The following is a 14,029-nucleotide window of genomic DNA, read 5'->3' on the forward strand; positions in this document are numbered from 1 at the left end:
TGGATGACTGCAGAGACATTTTCTTATATTTCAAAATTAAACTGTAAGCAGAGTTTACACATAAGAATGTCCTTACTGTAAATGCATCAATTGTCACTCTCTTTACACATGTTTTACATTTGGCACAGCAACAATACAAAAGTGTTTACAAAATGGATTGGAGCCAACAGATGGTTCCTCCAAGCCATCAGTATCATAATCATACTCAGTTCCCACTCCTTCCCAGAAAAAGTCTGGGAAAACAGATTGGGATGATGCCTAAATACATACACATGATGATTTATATCTGGTGTTGTATGTATGTGCATATATAGGCACACATGTAAAACTATGTATAAACACGTACACATGTGCAATATGCAGTGCTCAGGTATCTGGGCTCTTCAGCAGACTATGACCCTCCCAAAACCGAACTTTATGCTAAGAAATTTTCTCTGTTCAGTAGAGATACTTCATTAAAAGACAATGTTATTTTGGGAATACGTAGCTACATACTCTGGTTTCTGCTAACAGAGTATTCCACTTCTACAGACCAGTTTTTTTATTCCATATCTTGGCTGAAGGCCTGCCAGGGCAGGGACTGCAACACCAGCTATGCTTAGGCCAAACTGGGGGAAGCTGTTAAGCCATTCTCTGAAAGAGGTCAGGAAGAGGCACTTCTGAGATGCGTGGCAAAGCAGAGGCTACATGATGCAAGCACTGTTTTGAGGCTGCTGACTGCCACTTCCCACATCTCAGAAAAGACTTTCTCTCTGGCATTGCCATGGGGAATTTTTTTCATTCTGACAGAAAAGAGCAGCTTTTATCCTTAAAACAAATTCAGTAGTTAAATTGCCCCATTTTTTGTGCTGATCATCACTGTTAATGCTAGAAAAGAAGCACGTGCCTTATTTGTCAAGCAAATATTGTCAGACATGACTTGTTGAGATGACTACTTGCATGGTTCCAGCTGGACTCCATTTCTCTCCTAAATGCCATCAATAAAAACAGGACCCATCCCATACATGTGATGTTTGCTAGAGTAATGTACATATGGTTCTCCTGAAATTGTTCCTTGTTTATTTTTATATCACTGATATTTACAACACTACACATCTGTACCATTAGCCTCTAGAAAAACACTATGAGTATGCACTGCAGATAATTTTTACAGATAAAATTCATGTTAACTCCAAAAAGCCCAACAACATAGAAGTTTAGAAATAGGCAAGTGTGAAGGATTTCCATTTCAGACCTCACAAAAGGTTTCCATTTTTAACCTTACAAAGGTCAACCACATCACACCAACAGACTTTTGCTTCTTTGGCTTAGTCTCCAAGAATCCCAGCTGGAGCTGAAAGCCTTTAAAGAAGGTCCTCCAGAAGCCAAAACACAGTGCCTTTCCTACCTGTTTTCTCAGGCAGAGGGAGGGCACGTGATACTCTCTCACTTAGAATTTGAGGTTTGTACAAGTTATCCCTCCTCCTAAAGACATCATCCAAGGAAAACGTATCTTTCCTACTCTGTTGCTCAGCTGGTATGGCTTAATAGCAAAGGAGCAGACCTGGAAGTATTTGTGCCAGAAACCACACAAGCCACTCATACCAAGCTCCTGAGATTCAAAACGAAAACAAAAAGTCATTTCTGCCTGGAGCAAAGTGCAGCCATTTTTCCACAGCCAAAAAGGGATCCACAGACATAACAGAATACATAGGACATATCAGCAACTAAGGAAATCAGAGGAACTTCCATTTAACCCATTCCAAAAACAGATGTAGATCTGAGATATGACAAGGAAGCTTCTTCACCAGACAGGCTCTCACTTCAGCAAGAAAAATTTCTGAATCAAAATCCAAAATTAAGTACTTTCTATTTCCTAGAAGACATCAGGCTATGACTAACACACAGTAGCTCATTAGAAAACAAGATTAGAGCTCTGTTATCTATAAAGATACAATCTCTCAACCAAAAACTTACAGAATGATAAATTGAACAACCCATTCAGGTTCTGAGGAGCACCATAGGCAACTGCTAAGTAGAACCAAATACAGAATAAATTACTGAAAAAAACCTAGTATTGCTTTCCTACCACACAAGACTGGAAAGATTTTCTATTAAACACATTTTCCAACAAAGGTCATCACTAATCACCTCATGAATACAAAGGGAAGCTGCTATTTTCTCACTTCCTGCAGTTTAGAATTAGTCTTGCCAATAAGGCAAGGACCCCCAAAAGCTTTTCTTTCATTTCTCAAGCTTGACAGAAATTTGTTGAATGGCCTTTAGGAAAAATTCTAATCACAACTGGGAATTAAATATAACTAGATTTTTTTCATTTAATTGATTTTCATTGGAGAATACTGATTCATAAAAACAATTTCCTCAAACAATATTGTATGTTCAACAAAGTTCTGCTGTAGCACGGGCAACTCTCTTGACAGCTCACCTAGGAAGAATGGGATCTTCAGAATCAGTTTTGTTATGAGGATCTGTTTACACAAGGAGATTTCACAAGATGTCTCCCAGGAGTTGGGGACAGCTATCTGTTCCACTTCAGTGACAAGAAAAAAACAAATTGTATTTTCAGGGCTTTCAAAAACATTAATTTTCTAGAATTCCTTTTCTGCAGAAAGCTTTACAATATCTTTGTTTTTCCTCACAAACAGCAGCTTCCTGAAATTCTTGGGGATTTTTCCATAGAACAAAAAGTCTGAATTCCCACTAACTCTCCTTTCAGTTTCTTTGGGCCATGCTCAGTTGTAGTTTGTGTCCCATTCATACCACAAGTGACTGTCCACATAACACAAGGCTCCTCATCCCCATGAACAAGGGTGCATGAACTGGGATGGCTTGAGCTAAGGAAACCTTTCTCCCCCGTGGTCACTACAGCAGAAATACTGAATACAGACATTATCACTCTCCCTTCTCCCTCCCTCAGTCTCTTTGATGATTTTAAAACACTCCAGGAGAGAAGCTATCTTTTATTCTGTGCTAATTTGTAGCCTCTGGTAAAAGCTACAATAAGTGAAGGTCTGAGCAGAGCCTTGTTAGTAAATTCTTCATAATAAAGTTCGTAATTGTTAGGATCAACAGTAAAGGGGGAAAAAAGACCTGTCAATTTTTATTTTTAATTAGAAATATGGCTTAGAAGTATGGCCAAATGGAGCCATACTGAGGGACAATGTTAAAAGTACAGGAACAGATCCCCAAGTTTTTAGAGATATTTGGAAATTGTTGGCCCTGCCCTGTGCTGTCCAACAACCTAAGCAAAGAATCCAAACTATGTGTAAATTAAAAAGGTTGCTATATTTAAGCGTATTTAGGACAATGAACACAAGAAATCAAGAATTTCTGAATCTATTCTCTGACAAGCCAGAAAAATGAGAATAAAATATGAAATACTGGCTTCTTATTTTAAATCAAACAAAATTAAGACTTTAGAAAGGAACACCATAGAACTCTGATTTAATTGCTATGGCAACTTGCACGGAAGTTTTACAGAGTGGTTCTAGCAGTTCTCTAACAAAAATGTGCTGAACAATAAAATTTAAAGAGAAATTATAATTTCAATATGTTGTATCAACTTATTTAAGAGCAGTATAATATGAAATGTAAATTTAACATTACATCCACATCATACTGAAGCAATTGAAGCTATTCATTTAGGGACACAAGACTTGGGAGAGGACCTTTTAGGTTACAGGTCCATTTTATAGCTGATTTAATCTTATCCTACTCGAATTTATCAAGTCCTCAATTAAAATTAGCAGGGTTTCCTTACTCTCACTGCTCTAACAATGTCATTCCAAAGCCTCACTCTAATGGCAGTTTGTAGCCTTCTACAAAGTACCTGACAGAACTTACTTGTCTCCATATTGTCTTTTTGCTCTTTACCAACACTTTCTTTCAGTTGAAATAACTTTTCTTCTTTGGTGTTTAGTCCATTTCTAGTTTCTCCATAGAGAAAGCTATCATACTCTCTCTTCATTTTTACTTCGCTATGCTAAACAAGCCATTAATAACTTGCAAGAAAATAAATACACACATACATAAAAATATATATACATTACACATACACACAAAAATATCTAATATAAGTGTATATTCACACACAGGTACATAATTATGAAGGAATGGGATTGAGTCAGATCAGATTATATAACTAAAGAAAAGTATGTATTTTCAAATACAAAAAATGCAGTTTTATAGACTACTTTCATTGCTTGGGTTGAGATTAAAGTCAATCAATTGGAATAAAATAGCACATAGCCATAAAATGAGATGCTTATACATACAACTGTCATAGGATTCAAACATGTTTGGGACAGGCAATTATGTCTAGTAGTAGCTAGAACTCAAAGTACTTCAGGAAAAGGTGATCGCAGTAAAAGTTTAAGACCTATATATCCTGTTCATGTCCTGAAAACTAGGGATCTCTTCTTTGTACCCCCCCCCCCCCCCCACTGCAGTAGAACAATAATTCTCACAGCCAAAGAATAGCCTCAAATTTTGAGACTCAAGTTGTTCAGTAACACGTAACAGAATTCCAAGGTTTAATTAAAAATTTACTCTTATACATTTTAAAGGCATTACTTTACACCAAGTGGATTCCTCTCAATATGAGAAATGGGAAACAAGATTGTACCTTCTCAATCTATGATAGTTATTTCTTTTCAGACTACCACATACTTTTTATTTATCTACATTTGAAACTAAAGACAGTATTTTCAATATTTTCCAGTCTCCTCTCCTGTGAAAAACTTTGTGGTTTTTAACTATTTCATCTTCAAACCCACTAGTTTTCTCTTGCAAAAAAGTAACCAGAGCACAGCAATTCAAATAAATGCAAGTCTTAGTTTTCTACAACGGCACTTTAACCTTTACATACTATTCTCTTCTGTGCAATGTAACATTTTCTTTATTCTTTGTGATACAGCTCAACAATGAGCAAGCTTTCAGCTCACTTTTCAAATTTACTCCAGGTTGCAACTGGACTGACTTGCAAGAGTGTTTCAGACATATCAAAGAGGAGTTTTATTACATTGTCACCAATAGAAAAGCACAATTAGCAGTTGATACTGGCATGAAAGTAGGCAACATTCTCCAACCAATCACAGTGAAAATGAACAGCAGAACTATTCCCTTAACTAACAGGTATTCAATTCAGTGGGGTCCACTGAACTAGAGAGTTTTGTCATTTGATTTGTGCTACACCAGCTTAAATTACTTAGAAAGATATTGGAAAAATATGGACAACGAAAGTACAATGCACAATGCTTGCAGTATACCATGTATGTTTTCATGCCGCCCTCAGCAAATACAAAGAAGAACAAAACTTCTATTTGCTTTTACCCTTTGCAGAAGTCAAGAAAAATTTAATTTTGCTATTGAGGAGTAATTAGACAATTAAGGTGACAGAGCGTAACACATGCCTTCATTGGGCTCTGACCTGCCATATTAAGATGAAGTAGTTGCAGCATTAAACTGAATTGTCAGTTATTGCATGCACTTACTGAAAACTCATTTTGAGGTGATTTATCTGTGTCTCCTTAAGACCAGCATGAATACTGTTTTATCATCATACCATCTTCTTAGGGGGTTGTTGATGACACAAATGACTCAAAAATTGGCCATATCACTATTTTCACATGATGAAAGCAACTCCTCATTCATGCTACAAGCTCTTTCTTCAGCTCCTTTTATACCAGGATCAGCCAGTTCACTCTTCCTAAAGATAGTAAATCAGCTCAGAGAGCACTATGTGCATAAACAGTTGGTTAGAAATAGAGCAAGAGAGAGAAAAATGATTGGAATGATCAGATGGTTGGAATGAGAGTATAATTACCTCCAAGCAGCAACATTGCTTCTTGTCAGCTTTAGCAGTTTGTGGAATTACAAAGTTACTTTGCAAGCTGAAGATGTTTTTAGTACTTTGAGAAGCCATGAAAGTCTTGTTCAAACAAATGTAACAGATTAGCAGCATGGCTATATACTTTTGGAAGAATGAATGTCCTGGCAGTAACTGTTTGTAATTAGAAAGCCTGTCTATCTGATAATTGTTATCCAGTTATCCGATCTTGGACACAATTATACAAAGCCAATGTCCAGGTTTCAGCACACAACTGGGGATTCCAGTTCATATACTTAGACTGATTAACTGGCATGAATCCCATCAGCCCCACTGCCAAGGTTACCTCAGTGAAACCTATTTCATCATGAGCGGTTCCGCTGTGTTCCATCCAATAACTCAAATTATATCAGCATCTTCTTAGTCAGAAACCAAACATTAAAAATTGAAAAGCTCTCAGGTCTACAATTTAAATGGCCACCTTATTTAAAGTGTCATGGGCTTTGAACCCTCAATGACTGCAAAATGTGCATGATCTGAAAAATAACACTAATGCAAACCTAATGTTGCCCTTGCACAGTTCCTTGAGGAATTCAATGTGAAATAGTCCAGGAATAAAGAAACCTACATTTAAATTTCATTAAAAATTAAGCATCATAACAGAACCAACAGCAAAACAGCATTAACTAAAGGCAGCATTTCTGAGCATATGATGAAGTAATAGTTTTCACTGAAGGAGGTGTGCTTGAATATTTGTATGCATACCCATATGCTTTGTATTTATACATACACATAAACCCAAAAGTTCTATCACACATTTCATTGTATTACAAATTTCAAAGAATGCAGCCTTGCTTATGGGAAAGTGTTGAGAAGCTGCATCATGCTTCATTTTTACACTGCATCAGATACATATATATTTACTACTGGTAGTCATTAATGTATATCCTATAACTGCCTTAGTAACAGCATCTTTAGGGAAGGGATAAGGCTTGTGTTAGTCATGTAGTATAACAAATAGATTATTAAAATAATACAGCTTATTTCCCTGTATGAACAGCAGCTAAAATTAAATAGCAATAGGATACTGTAATTAAAAAAAAAATCAGAAAAAAAGAATAAAATTTTACAAACATTAAGTTTTTAAATGTCACGAGAGATTCTGGAACAGTTATTCTACATTTAGAGAATTTGTTTCAACTGTGTGAAGGAACTGATTTACTAGTATGCTCAAAGAACTGAGGGTGAACTGAAGGCTGCATTTAAAAGTAGTTTAGAAATAGTTATGAGAATTAAAATATTATGGTGGTTGCCATTAAAAAAAGAACCACCTCCAAACTCAGGGTACATTACCCTACACACCAGCCCTGTTGTCTGTTTCAATTCAGAAAAACTCCCTCAATGCTTTTCAGCTGCTACTGTGTGGTAACATTAAAAAAAAAAAAAACAGAAAATATTTAACGTGACCACTTTATTGCACAACATGGAAGCCATTAGAAGCAAACTTTATACTTGTTTCTAATACACACAAATCGCACAAAGCCATAAAGTTTACCTTTTATTTCAGCAAAAAGAGACTTACCTCTCAAACATAACACAAAACCATTTTAAGCTGATATTGAGAAAAGAGCTAGGAAAGCTTTTTTTTTTTCATTCAAGCTGAAGGCTTAACACCTTTGAATCCCTCTGGAAATCCTTGTGGATTTTAAATTTAGTGTTTTACTTTGAGACAAAGAGCCTAGATTTGTTAGGAAACAGGTAGGACTCGGTCCACTGTGCCCAATGTAAGCAGGAGAGAGGCTTTTCCTAAAAGCAGGAAGTCTGATTTCCACATGCTGCAGGCTTCCACCTTTTGCCAGCAGGTGGCAAGGAGACAAACGGGGAAAGGCAGGATTGCTGAGCCCGTGCGACTCACACGAGGAGCCAGCTGCCGCCTTCTGATGGAACGAAAGGAGAGGCAGCTCCATAAATGCGGAGACCCCAGAATAATGACATTATCTAGACTTACCAAATGCTGAGAAGATGAAAGTAATTACAGTTGCACCTAGCTCTACAAACCAATTTATAAAATGACTGACAAAGCAAGGGTTTCATACTGCAGTCTGCATTGCAATTGAAGTAAGATGCTACTCATCTTCCCACATACCCAGGTAAGTGCTCGGTGCTACTCAGCTCCAGAAAAGACACAACGAAGGAGCAAAATGAGAAGAAGACAACCCTAATCTTTGGGATCTTAATGAAGTCTAACATATGCAAAAATAACCCAAAATATGTCCCAATATTCATTTGCAAAGATACAAATGAGGAGGCATTAAAGTCAATTCAATTACAGAAGTGGAACAAGGAGAGGTAAATAAAAACACAGGTGACAAAACAGAAGCCAAAATTTGACATAAAGGAAAAAATTACCAATGAATCCTTGCTGAACTTATCTAAATGCTTACTCCTAGAATGTCGAATTTGATATGAAACCCATGTCCATGGGCTCCTATTTTAAGTAAAGCATAAGAAAGAATTAATTGTCATTGTAAAGGAGAGTATCTTTTCTAAAAGAAAGATAAACAAAACCCCTCTTGCTACTGAAAACTTTAAGATATTTGTTAATAATAATTTTGGGGAATTCTTTCAATAAAAAATTCTATAATACAAAGTTTCTGGTCTAGAGGGCTATCTCCCCACCTGTTCCTCCATTTTCCAGAACCACAGTGTATTGTACCAAAAGACTAACTCCAAGACCCCTGCTACCAGCAATGTTCTGTAAGATACAGCTAATCGAGGTCACAAAACCAAAAAGAGCCTTTACAAAAAGTAAATTCTATTTGGTTTCAGATACTTTTGTCAGAACTTACCTGCGAGTAGAATGGAAGAACAAATAGTGAATTAATGCACCTCCCTCCAAAGAGATGCTAAAGGGCTACTAGCAGTATTTTATTCTAAAGAATAAGAATATTCTGAGTAAGTCAGGCAGCATGTGAGAAACAACACTTTGAGTAGTGACCCTGTAAAGCAGAAATCAGTCAGGTTGCACTGCTGTAACATTGGAATCAGCTCTACAATGACATTATCCATAACAACGTGTAACGCTTGGATGAGACTTAAATATCTACAAAAGAAAAGAAACACTGAGCAGAGAAAGTCTGAAGGACCTTTAAAATGAATAACAATAAAAGGAACGCCTATACACAAGATTTATTATAACCAAGCCTCTTACTACAATTCATCAATAAACTGCTTAAGCTAGGCATATATTCTTCTTCCACTTCTTTAGAAAAACTTATAATTCTTGCAGTTCAGGCTAGATGCACTATCCTCACAGGGTATAGTATTCAAAGTAACCAGCATGTAGAATGCAAACATTACTGGCATTCCTCTTGCTCCTTAAACCTTTGATTTCTTCCATAATGCTCAAACATTGTTTGCAGTGCAATGTGGTAAACAATTTGCTGCAACAATGCCAGCAAATACAGCCATGTTTAATTCAGACATTGCCATTACATTTCCTTTAACCTCTGCAAAACTGTTCCAACTGTGGGTCTAATCAACATGGAATATTCTAATGTTTTCATAAAGCGCTGGCTGTGGCCAGTGCTTTTCATTTCTTTGTGCCTTACTCCACAAACAACCTTCAAAATTAGTAATCAGAGTAATAGGTAGAATTGCAAAGCTGGGTGCATCTCATCCTGTGCTGATAAGACACAAATGAGAAACAAACCTTTCTGAAGGAGAAGCCTGCTATGTTATATGGAATACACAGTGATCCTTTCTACCACAAGGTTTTCTGCTTTAAGCCATGTTAGCCCTGAAAGTACTACTACAAATGCAGTTCAATGTCAAAATAGAGTAAAATTTCAAGCAAAATCAAATACCATAGGAAAACGAGTGTTTGCTTTCATCCACGTATGGTACAAAATAAGTCTGCAGCAGTTTGCCATGTTCTCAGACAACCAAGAACCACAGTTGAGGAATTGCTTGCATGACCAGATCGCATTGGGAAGGTCATAATGAGATGGAGATTTTGCATTCTCTCCTGCTTGGACATACATGTCAGAATGTAACCATCTGTTTGAATAAAATTGAAGCATTAGTCTAATTTGGTTTTCCAAGCATTCACTAAATAGTGAAAAATGCTTTCTGCAAGACACGTGCAAATTTAGGCCTCTAGCTACGGCTTCTGCAGAATATAGTGCATGCATTTTGGTACTTCTTCCTTTTTAGAAATTATTTATCCCCCTGGTCTCAAATTTAAAGCTGTATATAAATTTACATTTTTTTTTTAAGTCATTGTACATTGTTATACACTTTACTGAAATTTTCTTTACTTCAACATCTATGAAGACATTGAAACAGTGATGACTTTCAGGGAGACACAGAATGGTGATTTGCATGGCTCTGCTCATGCTGCAGGGGTCTACAAAAGCATGAGTAGTGTTAGCTCCAGCTGAAGTCAGGAAGAACTGAGGACATTCCTCACCTTTCATATCTCAACTTGGTATTATCAGACAGCTCTGCAGTGGCAGATGTGAAGATGCACAAGACACATATGTAACAGACTGCATAACAGCAAGATTTATACCATATGCCACAACAGTAATATTTTAACCTTAAATCAATATTAAGCTGAAAGTTTCAGATGAAATTATTACAATCCACAGATGTTCCATGGACAGAAAATGGTTTAGGACAGAAAACCAAATTGTTTGCATAGAAAATGCACTGCAGCACCAGAGCACACTTCAATGTAGAGACAAGTGAAAATCCGTTTTAGTTTTTCACCCACAAATATTAGCTCAAATTTGTCTCAGACTGTCAGTCATGGCCCTTGTTTATGGATACTTAGCAGTATTTTCAATTGTCAGCAAGTGATTAACAGGGAATTTTTTAAGTATAAAAAATTATTTATAGATAAATTAAGATCCAAGCATTTATTGAGGAAATTTTAATCAAAAGAAATGGAAGTCATTCAGTCTGAGAAAGGAAATACATTGGGTGGCCTGACCTAAACACTCAATCAAAAGTATCAGCTCAGAATCTGAGTTGTCAAATGCATGCAATTGCCTATGTGCAAAGTACATGCCATAAACAAATGCTCACAGCTATTTGAATAATGGTTCTGAATACTAAGCTATAGAAAGTAAATTGCTCACAACATGGCAAGAGAGGGAACAGCTAAATTCCTCTCTCCAAATTGCAGCTTTGCCATCTGTGTATCTTGTTTATTGTTCTTTTTACTGTTCTTTTAGCAAAATTTGGGAACCCCAAACTGCTCAGTACAAATTTAATCGAGTCCTTTTCAGTGAAAGATGTTATTATAAAACTTCTTAAGTTTGAGCCATGCCATGCTGCAACAGACAGAGAATAGTTTATCCCATGGTTATAACATCAGTGTGTTCTCAGTGAGAGGTCCCACAGCAGCTCAATCTCAACTGCTTCTGCCCCACACATTTCTCCATCCCAAGAAACTTACTCAATTCTAGTGGAGAAAACTAACCAACAAAAGAGTGACTAATCTTGAGCAGAATGAGGCCCTAATCACACAAAGGCCAGGACTACTGGCAGGAAAGGGTAAAATAATAGAAATAGGAGCACAGTACTATAACCAGCTTTAACTTACATACTGCTAAGGAACCACATCCTGCAGTAGAAACTGCAAAAATAGAAGCAATTTTTGGTGACTTGAACTCTGACAATGCAGCTTTAGAGAAAACCACACAGGCTAGGGTACTGGGAAAAGTACTGGAGCAGTTAACAGCATTCACTTAGGGTGAGTGTCACCACTTACTTGGCTTTTCTTTGTATATTTGATTACGCTAGGGAATAAGAGGGTAAAAGCCAGGCTCTGCTTCCCTTACTGAAGAGGCAGAAAAGCTTAAGTGCTCAGGAGATCAAAGCAAAAAATTATTCTTCTGGTCAGGTTAGTTTTAGAAAGGATTAATAACCAATTAAGAGAGATCCATGCTCCAAGTATAAACGGAAAGATGACTGGAACTAATATGACCTGCAAACAAGACAACTTTTATGTATGAAATAAAGATTCAGAAAATGTAGTACTACCATAAGGACATTCACTTCAATGAATTGTATTATTAGAAATATAGAAGTTGTACATCACAAATTTAATAAACAAAAAGCTTCTCTGCTCTTCCCCCACTCACACTTTAATTTCACTTCCTCCGAGAAGCCAAATATCCTGCATGTTACTTCTAGAATAAGAATGTCTGACACAAAAGGCATCCAGCCCTTGAAGTTAGGGTGATATAACTCTTGAGATCAGCTGAGTGGTAACAGCTATGACAACACTCAAAGTCTCCTTGTAAGCTGTTCATATGAATTATGCTGCTTTTCAGTCACTTCATTCCAAGTTGTCAAAAAGCACATATCAGCCTTTGTTCATCTGTGTTAGCTTGTTAACTATTAAACACATGGAGATGAAAACCATGAAGTACATGAAGCTGCATAATATTGTTCAAGGCAGTGCTTTTCTAAAAAGCACAATTTCACTAAGAGGTTTATTTGTCCTGAGAAGATTATATTTGCCTCAATGAATTTTGAATTCTGAAGTAAAACTTAGATTCCATGACTTAGATCCATTTTACAACCCTATCTTTCCAATTTTTCAGATGCTTTTTCACAGATTAGTTTTGGAGCAAACATATCATACTGTATGAGAAGTGCCTGAGTTACCAGACAATATAGAAATATTTGGAACTCCAGCTCCTCAATTAATGCTAGTTAAGCACTCAAGATGACTCCTGAACTTTAAAATTCTTGGTCCGCAATTTTGTCACAAAACCCACATTTTTTGTGGCTTGTTCCACAGTGGCTATCCAAGTTTACAAAGGAAAATATGAGTAATGGCTGCATTTAAACAGAATAGACTTCAGGAAAAAATACTTGTATCAGATCTGACAAAGCAAAAGCAAAGTGCAAGCCAAAATCAGGTTAGAAAACATGTCTCTTACTTTAGCCTTTATATGGTTCTTATTTTAAACCAGACAAGAGCAAAAAAAATGGATGTAGTACCTGTGGCACAGAAACAATAATGAAGCAGGTAAGATCAACTGTAGGGAAATGCTAAGGAATTGGAGTGTCCCACATGAGGTACAGCATCACAGAGATCAGCACGAATGGGATCAATGAATTCTGTGCCTGTGCCATGGGGTGCACTAACTTTGCCAGATGCCAAGGTATATTGAGAGGTTTGTTACATGGATTAGTTCTACTTGGTGTTTATTTATCTGCTGAATGTTTGCTAAAAAGCAGCTGCAAAGGGATGTGTTTAAATAAACATAACAAGTAAACAAAAATAGGTTAAACATTCACAACCAAAAGAAACTAAAGTAATCAATAGCAGCGATACTAAAAAACATTAGTCAGGTATTCATAAGGAAAGTCAGCAGAATTCCTGGCCATGCTGCAAGTCGTACTTTTGTTCTACCAGAATCAGTACCTAGAAATTCAATGTTTGCTGTACAGATGAAAACAGAGTAATCTTTAACAGTATTTCAATAAAAAATGTAATTTGGGTCATTGTATCCTTGCTAATACAACATCCAGTTCACCTAACTGTAATCCCTCTCTGGTTTAGAGGAGTACTAAACACAGGATTATTTATAACAAATTTTTTTCAGCAGTACATTCAAGAACCTCTCCTGCACTAGCTAAATGACAGCAACACAGCATAGATTCTCTAAAGCAAAACTATATTCGTACATGTAATTCTAGGCAAATAAGATCTTTTGAAAGAACTTCAGGTCATACGCCTACTTTCACAGATAATCATCCAGAATTCAAAGCTTGATTTTTAGACAGCAACTTGAATTTGCTGTGCAGCAGAGAATTCAACACTGCTACATAAACTATAACTAACAAAGGTTCAAAAGTATCTCCAAAAAGCATGAACTTAAGGCACAGACTTACAATCTTATATCCCAAAAAGTAAATCATCACTGGAGCTTATTTGAAGGAAGTGTAACATATGATCTCTTGCTTTAGACACCTAGAAGAAATAATAAATTTCTTACAAATCTCTTATAAGAGTTCTTCCTGGCCACTGACCCAAATTGCAAGACATGAAACCAATTATGGTTAGTCAAGGCATTCTATTCGTGGCAAGAAAAACAAAAATTTATTTTTAATATACATACATTTCCATTTAGTTAACTTGCAGTGATGTCTGTTTCTTTTTGAAGTATAAGTATCAGT

The 14,029-nt window shown here is 36.5% G+C and overlaps 1 long non-coding RNA gene across 3 annotated transcripts in view; it reads right to left on the minus strand.

Annotated features, from left to right (window-relative positions):
- The window catches only part of LOC138113604 (uncharacterized), a 62,987-nt gene that overhangs the window by 36,651 nt on the left and 12,307 nt on the right, over positions 1 to 14,029 (minus strand). Inside the window, exon 4 of one of the 3 annotated variants that reach the window (XR_011152283.1) lies at positions 13,745 to 13,823. This is a non-coding gene — a long non-coding RNA (uncharacterized lncRNA). Of the gene's footprint in view, positions 1 to 9,013; positions 13,824 to 14,029 lie in introns of those variants that run through there. The other 2 variants (XR_011152284.1, XR_011152282.1) reach the window with 2 other exon arrangements.

This window comes from Aphelocoma coerulescens, chromosome 7, assembly GCF_041296385.1.
Source record: "Aphelocoma coerulescens isolate FSJ_1873_10779 chromosome 7, UR_Acoe_1.0, whole genome shotgun sequence".
NCBI classification, from domain to species: Eukaryota; Metazoa; Chordata; class Aves; order Passeriformes; family Corvidae; genus Aphelocoma; species Aphelocoma coerulescens.